Below are 13,586 nucleotides of genomic sequence, written 5' to 3'. Positions count from 1 at the left end.
GCTAGTACAGTAATCCCTCGCTATATCGCGCTTCGACTTTCGCGGCTTCACTCTATCGCGGATTTTATATGTAAGCATATTTAAATATATATTGCGGATTTATTGCTGGTTCACGGATTTCTGCGGACAATGGGTCTTTTAATTTCTGGTACACGCTTCCTCAGTTGGTTTGTCCAGTTGATTTCATACAAGGGACGCTATTGGCAGATGGCTGAGAAGCTACCCAACCACAGCGCGTATTATGTATTAAATAAAACTCCTCAAATATATTGTGAGCACGGGGGCTGTTTGCACCCCTAGAGGACACAGCTGCTCCTCAAAAAATGCTGAAAGATTACCTTCACAGTGCTCCCTTCTTTGCAGGGCTTACATGTGGCTGCTTTGCAAGCGATATGCTTCCCGCATGGTGCTTCGCATACTTAAAAGATCAAACAGCACGTATTGATTTTTGATTTTTGCTTTCCTCTCTCTCTCGCTCTGACGGAGGGGGTGTGAGCAGAGGGGCTGTTCGCATACTGGCCTAGAGGATACGGACGCTCCTCTAAAAAATGCTGAAAAATGCTTGCTCCCTTCTTTGCAGCTAATTTGTCCGGCGGTGCTTCGCATACTTAAAAGCCAAACAGCCCTATTGATTTTTGACTGTTTGCTTTTTTTTCTCTCTCTCTCTCTCTCTGACGCGCACTCCTTTGAAGAGGAAGATATGTTTGCATTCTTTTAATTGTGAGACGGAACTGTCATCTCTGTCTTGTCATGGAGCACAGTTTAAACTTTTGAAAAAGAGACAAATGTTTGTTTGCAGTGTTTGAATAACATTCCTGTCTCTCTACAACCTCCTGTGTTTCTGTGCAAATCGGTGACCCAAGCATGACAATATAAAAATAACCATATAAACATATGGTTTCTACTTCACGGATTTTCACCTTTCGCGGTTGGGGTCTGGAACGCAACCCCCGTGATGGAGGAGGGATTACTGTATAACAACGAGCCTTGTCCAAAGTTAATGAGCCGTGACATCGCAACTGAAGTGCTAGGCTGCAGCAGCCTGGCAGCAAGGGCGGCCTTAGGCATGTGCAAACTGTGCACCTGCACAGGGCCGCCACGCCAATATATATTGAATATAAAACAGAAAGAGAAAATAATGACACAGCTGACGGCAATGTGGCCGAAAAACATTGTGTTTCTTGTTAATTAGTACGCTGTATTTACTAGTATCGCTTGAGTCAGAGAAGTAAGCTATATGTAGTATTATAACGTTCTGCCGTAATAAGAATATCATGGGCCTTCACTTGGTTTTCAAGTTACGGACACGCGCATATAGAAGTGTGTCATGAGCACAAGGCGGCTATGCAGTGTCCGCAACGGACGGGTGAAGGTACACTGATTCTTTCTCTGCCCTGGGCTGCTGAGACTGGCCACTGGGCAGAACTGACCATCACGTGTAGTAATAGCTCGCATATTTTCACGTTTTTTTGCTCTAGTTTTATGTAATTTTGAGCTAGTATTGTAACGAACAGTTAGTGCAGACTACAGCTGAAGATCTGAAGTGGACGTGAGAATTTGTTGAGTTGTTTATTAACAAATTTTTGTGATTTTGAGGTCAGGGGTTTTTTTGCATATCAGCTTTTTTTACTATATAAACTTTGAAGTAAACTTAGTAAAGTAAAATTAGATTTTTGGAGGATTTGTTTTCCAACTTGAATTATTGAGCAATGAATTCAGTGAGCGTTTTCGTGATTTCAGTTCACACGAACAGGACTTTCCGCTGTTTACATCACCATACTCTTACAACGTTGAGAATGTGCCTGAGAATATCCAAATGGAATTAATTGAACTGCAGTCAGATTCTATTCTGAAGGCAAAATACAATGAAGTTGGTGTGCCAGGCTTGTATGCTTACCTGCCATCCTCGTATGTGTAGATCCTTAAGTTGGCATCGAGAGTATTGCCTATGTGCGGAAGCACTTACCTTTATGAGCAATTGTTTTCGTTAATGAAAGCTACCAAAACCCCACATCGCTCAAGACTTACTGTCGAGCACCTTTCATCCCTCATAAAAGTTGCAGCTGCACAAGATTTCAAGCCTGATATTGACGAACTGGTTACTAACAAGAGATGCCAAGTGTCGGGACAAAAGAAACTCACACTGAAAAGAAAATCACACTGTAAGACTCCTATATAAGCAATGAATATAATATAGTAATATAAGGACCTAACTAAGAGACTAAGAGTCTAATTGTGTGCTGTTGTACGGAGATTGTATGGAAATAAATTGCTTTTCTTTAAACTTTTCAGTATTGGAAAGAAAGCTACAGTAACTTTGCATAATAGTATTTGTTACAGTGCAGCCCGCTGACGCATGTATGGCAGTCGAAGCAGCCCACCAATGGTAGTGAGTTTGACATACCTGACATAGACTATATTGAAAGTGTGGGACCCAAAGTATAAACTCAATACAAGAAACGTTAGTGCACCTGAGGTTTACAGTTAAGGCTAATTGTATGAAAAAAATAACTTGTGAACATCACAACTTTGGGCTGGCGCCCTGCCCGCGGTTTGTTTCCTGCCTTGTGCCCTGTGTTGGCTGGGATTGGCTCCAGCAGACCCCCGTGACCCTGTAGTTAGGATATAGCGGGTTGGATAATGGATGGATGGACATCACAACTTCGTCAGATTTGGCCCGGGTCCTGTCTAATGCAGCATGGCTCCACCGGATAAGCAATTGCATGGACAAATAAGAATACAGACTTAAAAATGATGTGAGAGGTACAAGATCATCAGTAGGCTAGTGAGCATAAGCTGAAACACAGCTGCTGCAGTCATTAGGAGGTATGGGGAAAATCATACTACCAATAACAGAAGGTGCAATGGCTGTCCTCAAAAAATGAGGCCACAAACAATTTACTATTTACACAGCCTTGCATTGAAAAACAGACAGGCAAGGGCTTCTGACTTGGCCCAATGATTAGCTGTAGAAATGGATGTTTCAGTGGCTGTGTTGACAGAGTGAAGAACATTATCAACAGCATCCAAGAACAAAAACATTGCTCACAATGCGGTACAAAATTAAAATATGAAACTTTGCCAAACAACATGAAAACAAGCCTGGTCAATATTGGAAGCACATTCTTTGGTCAGATGAAACTACAATAAATTTGTTTAGTTCAGATGGGGTTCAGTATGTTTGGCCTACAGTGACTACATAGTGCCAACCTTGAAACACAGGAATGTGCATGCTAACGTGCGGTTGCATGAGTGCAAAAGGTGTAGGGGAGATGACATTTACAGGTGGCACCATAAATGCCAGTTTGTCTACCCAAATACTGAATGAAAAGATGACTCACAGTCTCAAGAAGAGGAATTTTCCAAAATGACAATGATCCCAAAACACACTCCAATAACCACAGAAGTTTTTAAAAAGGAAAAAAACGGAAAACTCTGACCTGGCCAAGTATGTGGCCTGACTTGAATCCAACAGAACACCTTTGGGGGATTTTAAAGTGGAAGGTAGAGCATCAAAACCCCTCCAGCAAAAAAACAGCTGAAAAGAATCATCTGCGAAGAACAGCGGAAAATCTCTCCAGAGATCTGAACAAGACTGATCTCATCCATGGCCAGGAGTATTGAATCTATCTTGAAAAATAAATGCAGATGTACAAAATTGCAAAAAAAAAAGTGAAAAATGAAATCTCAATAATGAAGGGTGGATTGACTTTTGTTGCAACTGGTTTTGAAATACGGACCTTTCATTATTGTTTAATTAGTCGCATATTTCAATTTTTACAATGAATTGTCTTCATTCTTCTTCAGCTTTGTCTACAAACAAATAAAAATGTAGCAATAGCACAGGATTTGTAAGTACTTAAATGTTAGTGATCTTGACATGGGGTGTGCTCAGTTGTGTTACATTGTTGTTTAGTTTGAATACTCTACTGCAATGCCATTTGTTCTAAGGGCGCTACATGAAGTAAATATCAACTGCTCAGTTTTTCCTACGTGCTGGTTAACATTTCCAGAGATGTACTTTACATAATCATTTGCATGCAGCCTGCTTAAGAAGCAAAACGTGGCAATGTTTCTCCGCCAAAGGCTATGAATATGCTATGTGCTCAGTTCAGCTCGAGTTAGAGGTGACGTCAGTGACACGCGAAAGCGATTGCGCTTCACTTCTAGCAAGTACGGCAAGGGGGTCCCTGTTGGCGTTTGGGGGAGGTGTCTCTCCCGACGTGGCAGCGACTGCCAAAAAAGCTGAGAATTTCTAGAAAGTGCAAAAGAACTCAAGCTGGGAGCTCGAGAGGTACGCAAGGCTGGGTAAGTAACAGTGTTATGCTTCGTGACGAGAAGAGGAAAGCGGTGCAGTTGCATGAAACTGATATTAAGATAACGTACTCCATTATGGAGCCGTTATGGTGTCAAGCTTCACCGCTACGCCCCGTGCACTGTTATGTTTTGTACCCACGAGCTACTACTAACAATACATCGACCATTCCTAGTAACAAGGTTGCGTTTCAATGAATACATTTAAATTGCGCAGAAAATATTCCTATTTGGTATGAGGAACCGACAGTACCTCCACGAAAGGAATGCATTTCACCAAAGTGGAGTGAGCATGTTTTAATCTGGCATTCATAGTTTTAAAGCGCAGTTTTTATGACTCATCGCCTGACCGTCGTTTACCCACTGTTCGCTGGAAACCTGGCAGATTTGGTCGACTGCCCGTTACTGATGGTACTCGCGCAAGTCCCGGATACGCTCCAGCCTTCTAGAAATGTCCTAAGTAGGCGGCCACCTTGCGTACGAACAGACTGACTTAACTTGTTGCATGAATCGTATCCTCGCCTTTCTCGATTCTTTTCGTTGTCGCCTTCAGTGTTCACTTTGCAACATTTGTAGAAAAATCAACATTTCTCTGTGTCGTAAACTTAGACACGTCATATCTGTGCAGATATTTGGAGTTGTACTTGTTAGTTTGTAATTAGGGGCAGGTATCGTGGAGGAGGTAAGCACTTACTGCCTCTTTCGTCTTTGGCTTAAATTTTGCGCCCGCTATGGATATGCAGGTTAGGTGGACTCCAGAGGTGAAGTGTGGGCATCGGTATGTGCTTGAGTGGGCCTCGTGAAGGGCTGGTGCCAACCGTGCTATCGATGCTGTCGGGACAGGCGTTGGCTAACATGCATGTAAGGTTATGTTCTTTTCAGTTTCTGGGTAAATACACTTAAGGTTTATTGATTAACATGTTCACAGAGTGTAACCTTTTATTTTAATGTAGGTACCTCCTCGCGTCATTTTTGTTCAGATTATAATCTAACTAGTGCTCTTCCAAGGTTTGGCTCCTGTCTTGCGCCCAGTGCTAATAAGTTAAGATCAGGTCCCAATGACCTTGAATCGAATTAAGCAGACTTGAAAATGTTTCAGAAAAGAGAGTGACTCATTTGCAAAATGAACCATGTTCTTTGGAGTGTTTCAATCCATATAAATAATTGCACAAGTTTATGCTATGTATTAAGCAGTTTTATAGTATTCCATTCTTACCATACAATATATTTGTTTTGAACCAAAGGACGGAATAAAAGCATTCATCCATCCATCCATCCATTTTCCAACCCGCTGAATCCGAACACAGGGTCACGGGGGTCTGCTGGAGCCAATCCCAGCCAACACAGGGCACAAGGCAGGAACCATGTGCAACCCACCGCAGGACACACACAAACACACCCACCACACACTAGGGCAAATATAGAATCGCCAATCCACCTAACCTTCATGTCTTTGGACTGTGGGAGGAAACCCACACAGACACGGGGAGAACATGCAAACTCCACGCAGGGAGGACCCGGGAAGCGAACCCAGGTCCCCAGGTCTCCCAACTGTGAGGCAGCAGCGCTACCCACTGTGCCGTCAGAATAAAAGCATATCACGCATATTTGTATTCTTATTTTTTTTGTCTGTCACACCTTTCACGAACAACAAGTGCAATTTTGGTGAGGCCAGCAGTGACAGGCACCTGCTGAAAAAAAAAAATTGGTTCCTTTCTTTGCACGAGACCTAAAACAAAGGCCCTGACTCTCTGTGTGTCATAAAAGATTCCTGGGCAGCCTTCAAAAAGTGTAGGGTGTACCCCAAAGTTCTGGCTAAATTGCCCATTACAGCTTCGACCATTCTGCCCCCCAATCATCGCCCTGTCTCTAATTGGCTGTCTTTGTTATCCCCTCACTACCTAATAGCTAGTGTGTGGTGAGCGCACAGGCACAAAATGACTACCATGTGGATGCTGAACATTTGTTGTGGTTGAAGTAGTTCCCCACTGTTTATATAAATTGCTTTGAGTAGCTAGCACTATATAAATGTAATTATTATTATTATTAGCAACTTTGGAAGAAATTTTCCAGTATAAAAATTAGTCCTTAGTTCTTTTAGTTATCCATAACTAGATATCTAGGTTGTTTTTTAAGTCATTAGGGTCTCCCAACAGAGTTTGATCTGCAATCTAAAAACCCTTTTTGTGTGTAGAAGTGCTTTTTGGTTTATGTGAATATGATCTCATGTAATTTCCACCATTGTCGTGACAATGTTGGGAAATATTATTTTTAAATGTTACTTAGTTACTTTTTTGTCAGTAGTGAGTAATGTAACGATGTATTTACATAGGTTCTTATTATAAAATGTAATGCATTACAAGAAGTGTTACTTTCTTCCTTGTGTATGTAAAACTGTACATTTCATTACCCTGCATTTGTTATTAAATCCTAAGACTATATATGAACCTTCATGAAACTGAACAGAAACATAGCCAAATTTGATCATTTTCTATGGATTATTAAATATGTTTACTCCTTCATGTGCTGTGAAGTTAATAACATCCATCTCCTTTTTCGATCCACAAAGCGAGCCCCCAAAGGTTTGCAGAATGAACTTTACACTACCATATCACACAGTTACAACATATCTAAAACAAATAGCTGCTAACTTTATAGGTGTCTGTTACTGGAATGCATGCAAAACACTGTTTTCTGCTGGGCTTTATGGTTGTGCCCTGAAAGTGACTGGCATCTACCATCTTTGCTTCTTGCCATACGCCCTGTAGTGTTGTGATAGTCACTGACTCCCTGTGACCCTAAACCAGGCTAATTAAATTTACCTCTCAAGGTCAAGGCAGTGTTTACTACCCCAGAAGGAATCCTTTGCACATGAAGGATGAAATGTACACTTGGAACTTTTGTTCAGTTCCTTTCATTTGATTGCATGCCGCAAACGTGCTTAACCTCTTACTCACACACTGTCACCAGGTGGCCGGATCACGCGCATGCCCAATGTTACTGAATAAAAACAACACTTCTGTGAAATAACAGTGATTTTTTTATGTATGTAGGTAGGAAATAAGTTTCAGTAGCAATGCATATCTCTTTTTTTAAGTAACACAGGTATTTGTACTTCAGTAAAATAAACATTGCGTTATGATACTCGTTACTTTAAAAAGTAGTGTGCTTATGTAACACTATGTCCCATAGTGATTCATTTTTTTTAACTCCGATTTATTCTGGATCAGCTTTATCAAAACATTGGAGAATATTGAAGAGCCTGGTAAGGTCCCTGCATCACATTAACAATTCAAAAACTAAAATAAACTTTTTTCTTTCCTTTTCTAAGCCCGTCTTGGCAAAAGGCAAGTGTCTTACAGTATATGCTTGTTGAACATAGGTGACACGCAAACACGGTCCCTTATCATGGGTATTTCAGTCCCACCACTCAACCTGGCCTCACTTTGGGAAGAAACTGTGGTCAGCTAACATTAATTCTGGAATGAAGCGCCAATGCCACCTGGATGGAGTCCAAAGCAGGATCTGAACCAAGAGCCCATTTCCTGTGCCAGAGATGCTGGGGATCAATTGAGATGAAGTGTGGAATTGAGGCCACAGTGTGCACCAAGAGCATAATTAATCTTGTTTGCAGTGGTTTAAAAAAATGTGAATGTCCTTTACTTTGATCATCAACTTGACAATGTGCATATCTATTGATGAAAGTAACAGCGCCCCCCAAATCCCTAATGGATGGCATGTTCTTTGCACAGTTTACAGATGTACGTCTTTAAATTTGCTGGCTAGCTCACTTGTGCATATTGTAAGAATGATTTTCTGGGCTTGTAACAAGATGCAGGAAGAGAACTCTGGTCAAACTAAATCTCTGTGAACAACACTGTACCAGCTGTAAATTTGAGTCTTTATGTGTAGGGGCATCATCTAGTTCTGGGCCCAGCCTTGCTCCTCATATTGCTTACCTAGGCTGTAGCACCCTGTGGACCTGTACATACTGTAATACAATGATTCACAAAATGGATGGTTTGGTCTTTGCTTCGGGTTATCTTATGTAGTGAACAAAATGCCAACATATGAATAAATACACCTTTGATGTATGATTGCTAAATTTGAGGAGGCCTCCAAGCAGTAAGAATTATTTTAGGGTGTGTCTGCCTGCCATATGGTACACACTTTTGTGAATCAGCTAGGGAGAAGATTGAAAATGTGTGTGTTTACCAACTGCCAATGTAAACTATCAGAGCAGTTGTAGTTTTTTTGTCAGAATTTCACTTTCAGAAACACCACAAATGAGGTGATGGTTAACATTGGTAAGAAGACAATTCTGTTTAAGCTGGGGCATAATTTGAACAGATACTGTATAATGCTCACTTGTTTTCTTTTTTAGCTGAAGAATTGGAAAACCTAATTGATATTTAGGTGCCCTACAAAAAATAGGAATAGTAGCAGATGCACTATTCAACATGAAGTTATTAAAGAGAAAGGCAAAGCAACTCTAGACCAGAATATCAATGAATTGCAGAAAAAAAGAAAATATTTTGCATAGACATGGTGTAATCCATCAAAAGCAGGCTAGGTCATGTTTATGAATTCAATGAGCAGATGGGCAGGTCCAGCCCATAGGCGTTTGTGATTCTTTCTGCATGCTCATTAATTAGAAATTGAGATCAATGTATGCTGTATTCCAAATGATAAAAGAAAGTTATTTTTTTTGCATGTACTTTGCAAAATCAATGGGTTTGTTTCTATTCAAGATAATAAGAAAGCCAGAGAGAATTCTCCAAACAGTTAGCCTAGGGCTGAATCTCTTCTTGGACAGCATGTCTTTGGGGAATGTATGCTGAAAGTGTGAACCCAGAGGAATGTTTCCTAAATAGAACTCGGTGAACTAAATTTTACTACTCTGACAGCCAAGCTTCCGGGGCTGATGCTTAATTCAGATTCACCAGAAACCTCTTTGAGGCACACTTCTGAAACAAACTCGGCAACATTTCTCAGAGATATGATCAACTCGGGCAACATGTAATTTAGTTTGTACATAGAATGTGAAATCTGGGTTCAGCTTCAATCTTCCATTTTTTAAGAGGCTACAGTCAGGTACCTGGGCTCACTCACCTACAGTAAATGAATCACAGTTCTCATTTACATTTGAATTGCTGCAAATCTTTGAATTTGTTTATTTTTCTTTGTTTCTGTTCTTTGTGGCTGAGTTGCTTGTCTGTTCACAGATTAAACATAGTGTTAAATAAACACAACCAGTTCCTGAGAAGGATCAGCTGTTCCATTGCTTGTTGTGAAACATATGTGCAAGTGACACTTTATTTTTTTTCTTTTCTTACTATTGGCCTACTCCACTGATGTCCATACCTAAAACACTGTGGTGTTTATACTCGAAATGACCTGTAATGGTGAAACAAAGCACAGCTTCCACATTTCTAACAGATCTTTGCTGAAGACTGTTTTAAATATCGGAAAACTTTTTCTTAAAATTTCATTAAGACTTTTTTCATGTAAGTTCCAGGCATGGTTATCAAGCAACATTGTGATTTTTTTAATTCATTTTAAAAAACACAATCATTTTGCCATGTATTATTTAGCTCCATTGTCAAGACGGTGCTTTTAGTCCGATTTTTTTTAAACTTGACCTTTTTGTAACTGATCAGTTTTAGACTTTGGTGTTTCTATTATCTGTGTTTCCACTCCAAACACACCTTCATAATGTCACTGCTGGTCTCTAAATGTATTAATTTCAATTCTTTCTTATAACATGTACTTCCACTTATAAGCCCAACATATTATATACTATTAAAAATACCAGTTACAGTATGTGCAACTCAAAAGTGCATGCAACAGAAACCTAAAATGGTGGTCAATAAACACAGTATGTATGCAGAAATATACTGTACTCATATATAGCTTATGCAAAGAAGAATGGGGAAAAATGACCGTGTCCAAATGAGCAAAGATGATAGAGATCTGTGCTCAGACTTAAGGCTGTCATGGCTGCCAAATGTGCTTCTACTAAATGCTGACTTGAAGGGGATGAATACTTAATCAGTTATTTTGTGTATACATACTAAAATTTGATATACTGTAATAAAATTAGTCCGACTCTTTTTATATTTCATGATGCTATTAATAGCCTGTAATCAAATAACAAGTAATTTGTTTCACTTCCTCCAGTATTTGCCTTCATCAACAGATTCAGTATATTAGAAAAAGCTGACGTGTAATTAATGGCTCCTGGAAGTGCGATTTATTAGTTCTCTTCTGATGGCCACCTGGTCAAGCTCTCACTGTAAGCCTCAGCAGACACCCAGTAAAACACCTAAGCCTTGTCAGGAGAATTGCCTTCTTTGTGCACTCTTCTTGCCATGCCAGTCCTTCTCTCTTGTTCTTTTCCCAATGCAATCCTTTTATGCCACTTTAGTACCCACAGTTCCACCCCTTACAGATTGTCACCTGCGTCTTTCCTAAGGTCACAGTGGCAACAGTATTTATAAATATTAATGCAAAAAAAAACCACACTATACGTGAAATATCCATAACTGATGTAAAATGAAGCTGTGTTTAATTACTAAACAAACAATACAGACTCAAAACAAAAAAAGTCACCAGTGAACACGTGTACATGAACACTGAGAAATTACCTCAAATGACTGTCCCAAAATTATTAGAGCTGCTATTTTTATTCCTTCTTGTGTTGTTGCCCAGTGTTTAAACTTCTCTATAGTCTTATGCTCAAATCATTACAAAAATTGAGCAAACTGAATTGAATTGATCAGTTAGTTTGTATTTAGTTTTGCTCCTTTTTATTTGATGAACTTTTATTTGACAGTTGTGATTGTTATTTCTTTAAAATGTTTGTGGTGGACTGACTACCATTAAACATGAATCTGAAAAGGAAAATCAGTGACATGCGAAAAGATGAACAATGCTCAACGTTTAAGAAAATCAGCTGGTGATATACCCATGGCTAAGACAGCTACTTCTCTATCTCTAAAAAGAAAGATATTTCAGTAGAAAAATGAAACTTTGTAGAACGCCTTTCCCTATGGTACCACAATTCAACTTTACGTTCTTTTATGTTTTTTTTAAAATGTGCTTTGGTTTTGACAACAGTTCATGCTCACAGGCTTTCTCAAACCTGCTTAATCCAACTCAAAGGAATAGGGAGCCTATCCTGGAAGTTCTGGGCACAGTGCAGGTAAATAGCTTGGGCAGTGTACCGCTGAGCCCATCACAAGGTTCACTCATGGCACATACCCATGCGCACACTGGAACCATTTAACCAAATGCACAAGGCTTTGAGAGTGGGAAAACTGGAATGCCCAGAAGAAAAGCACAGGGACTCGGGGAGAACATGAAAACTCCACACTAATCACGTGCTGGATTTGATCCTAGTATGCTGCATCTGTAAAGTGGCAGTGCTGACCAATCTGCAGCACTTTGCCATCTAAGCTAAGAACATGTTAACTATATTTTAAGTAAAAATTACATTTCTTTAATTAACAATCCCTGTGACCCTGTGTTAGGATGTGGAGGGTTGGATAATGACTAACTAATTAACAACATACACACTTATTTCCTTATGTTAACTGCTCAACTATGTTAAAGCTGCAGAAAATTGTCCTCTGAGGGGGATAAAAAAGTACAATATGAATAAAAAAAAAATTAAAATACTTATTTTACTCAGCATATTTTACTATACATTGAATAGAAATCGTGACCCTTTGTTAGGATATAGTGGGTTGGATAATGGATGGATGGACAGAAATCTCTACATGCAAAGTTAAAGAAATATTTATTTTAAGTTAAACAGCAGAAATAAGAAATCAATTGAAAGACTGTCTGATCACTTTCTAGTCAAAATTTTATTAACTACTGTAAACATCAGAAAAAACGTGATATTAAAAATGAATATCCCAGTGCATTTTTTATACTGGGGAGGATTTTGACACCGCTAACACACTATCACTCCCCACACACAGTTTGAAAGCCCTCCTTGTGTTAAATTTAAGTGTTGGATTTCCCTTCAGTTTCCAAAATGAGGATGCTGTAATGTTTCTGTTTTTTTGTTTTTTTTAATACAAAAGTAACATTTTCCAGAGATAGTTGGCAAGGCTGGTAGAGCTGGATTACATTTCAAAAGTTGCAGGCTCTACCCATCATTGCTTCCTGCATGACCTTGAGAATGTGACTTTAACTGCCTGCTCAGTAACTATAAAAATGTACAACCCTCATTTTTCAGCTAATGCTGAACTTGTTCCTTTTACTGTTTGGAAATGTTATTTGTGAATGGGTACAACTACAAATGGAGTGTACAAAACTGGATTTATTGCTTAAAGTATCATTTATGTTTTGATTTTTAGTTTGGTGGGCTGAGATTAACAGTGTATAAAATTACTTGCAATTTTTTAGATTAATTTATACCCTTTATAGTCAATGGAAACCTTTTAATTGCATGTGTTTAAAATAATCAACATAAAAGACATGGAATGCTTTTGCACTTGAAATGATTATTACCTCTAGGCATGTAACAGAGACTATGCTTTCTCCAGCTGCTGGGAAGATAAAAGTTTTGTGTTTGGAAACAGTCAGGAAATCCAAAACTTGTAATTTGACCAACTCACTTTTTAATAGATTCCTTTAGAGAGCTGTGAAATTTCATTCATGGGGTTCCCTGCATTTTTTTGTAGCACCAGTAGCTTTCCAGGCTGTTTGTCTTTAAGCTTGACATATAGTCCACTTACTTGAATTAAAACTTTAATCACTAAACTTCTGATATACAGTGGAACCTCGGTTCACGACCATAATTCGTTTCAAAACTCTGGTCATAAACCGATTTGGTCGTGTACCGAAGCAATTTCCCCCATAGGATTGTATGTAAATACAATTAATCCGTTCCAGACCATACAAACTGTATGTAAATATATTTTTTTAAGGTTTTAAGCACAAATATGGTTAATTAAACCATAGAATGCACAGCGTAATAGTAAACTAAATGTAAAAACATTGAACAACAGAGAAAACTAACATTGCAAGAGTTCGCGCTATACTGTAGCCTTATGACCCGATCGCTGTAAACACTCTTTTTAAATGAGTTTTAAGCACAGGGGAAAAAAGGAACATTTGAACAAATCTGAACTTTATTTAAAAGCCAACCATAAGCAACCAAGAAAGTAACATTGCAGGAGTTCACGCTAATAGCCTTACAACCCGATCGCTGTAAACACTCTTTTTAAATGAGTTTTAAGCACAGGGGATAAAAAGGA

At 39.1% G+C, this 13,586-nt stretch overlaps 1 protein-coding gene across 3 annotated transcripts in view; it reads left to right on the top strand.

Moving 5' to 3' along the window:
• The first annotated feature begins 4,207 nt into the window (after positions 1-4,207).
• Positions 4,208-13,586, top strand: part of LOC114660240 (prolyl 4-hydroxylase subunit alpha-2-like) — a 67,109-nt gene continuing 57,730 nt past the window's right edge. For 2 of the 3 annotated variants that reach the window (XM_051933471.1, XM_051933472.1), the window contains exon 1: positions 4,208-4,308. The gene's annotated coding sequence lies outside the window, so the exon portion shown is untranslated. The remainder of the gene's footprint in view (positions 4,309-13,586) is intronic. The other variant, XM_028812797.2, reaches the window with a different exon arrangement.

Source organism: Erpetoichthys calabaricus, chromosome 11 (genome assembly GCF_900747795.2).
Source record: "Erpetoichthys calabaricus chromosome 11, fErpCal1.3, whole genome shotgun sequence".
Lineage (NCBI taxonomy): Eukaryota > Metazoa > Chordata > Cladistia > Polypteriformes > Polypteridae > Erpetoichthys > Erpetoichthys calabaricus.
Note: the sequence above shows the minus strand (reverse complement) of the source record. Positions and strands in the feature narration are given on the sequence as shown.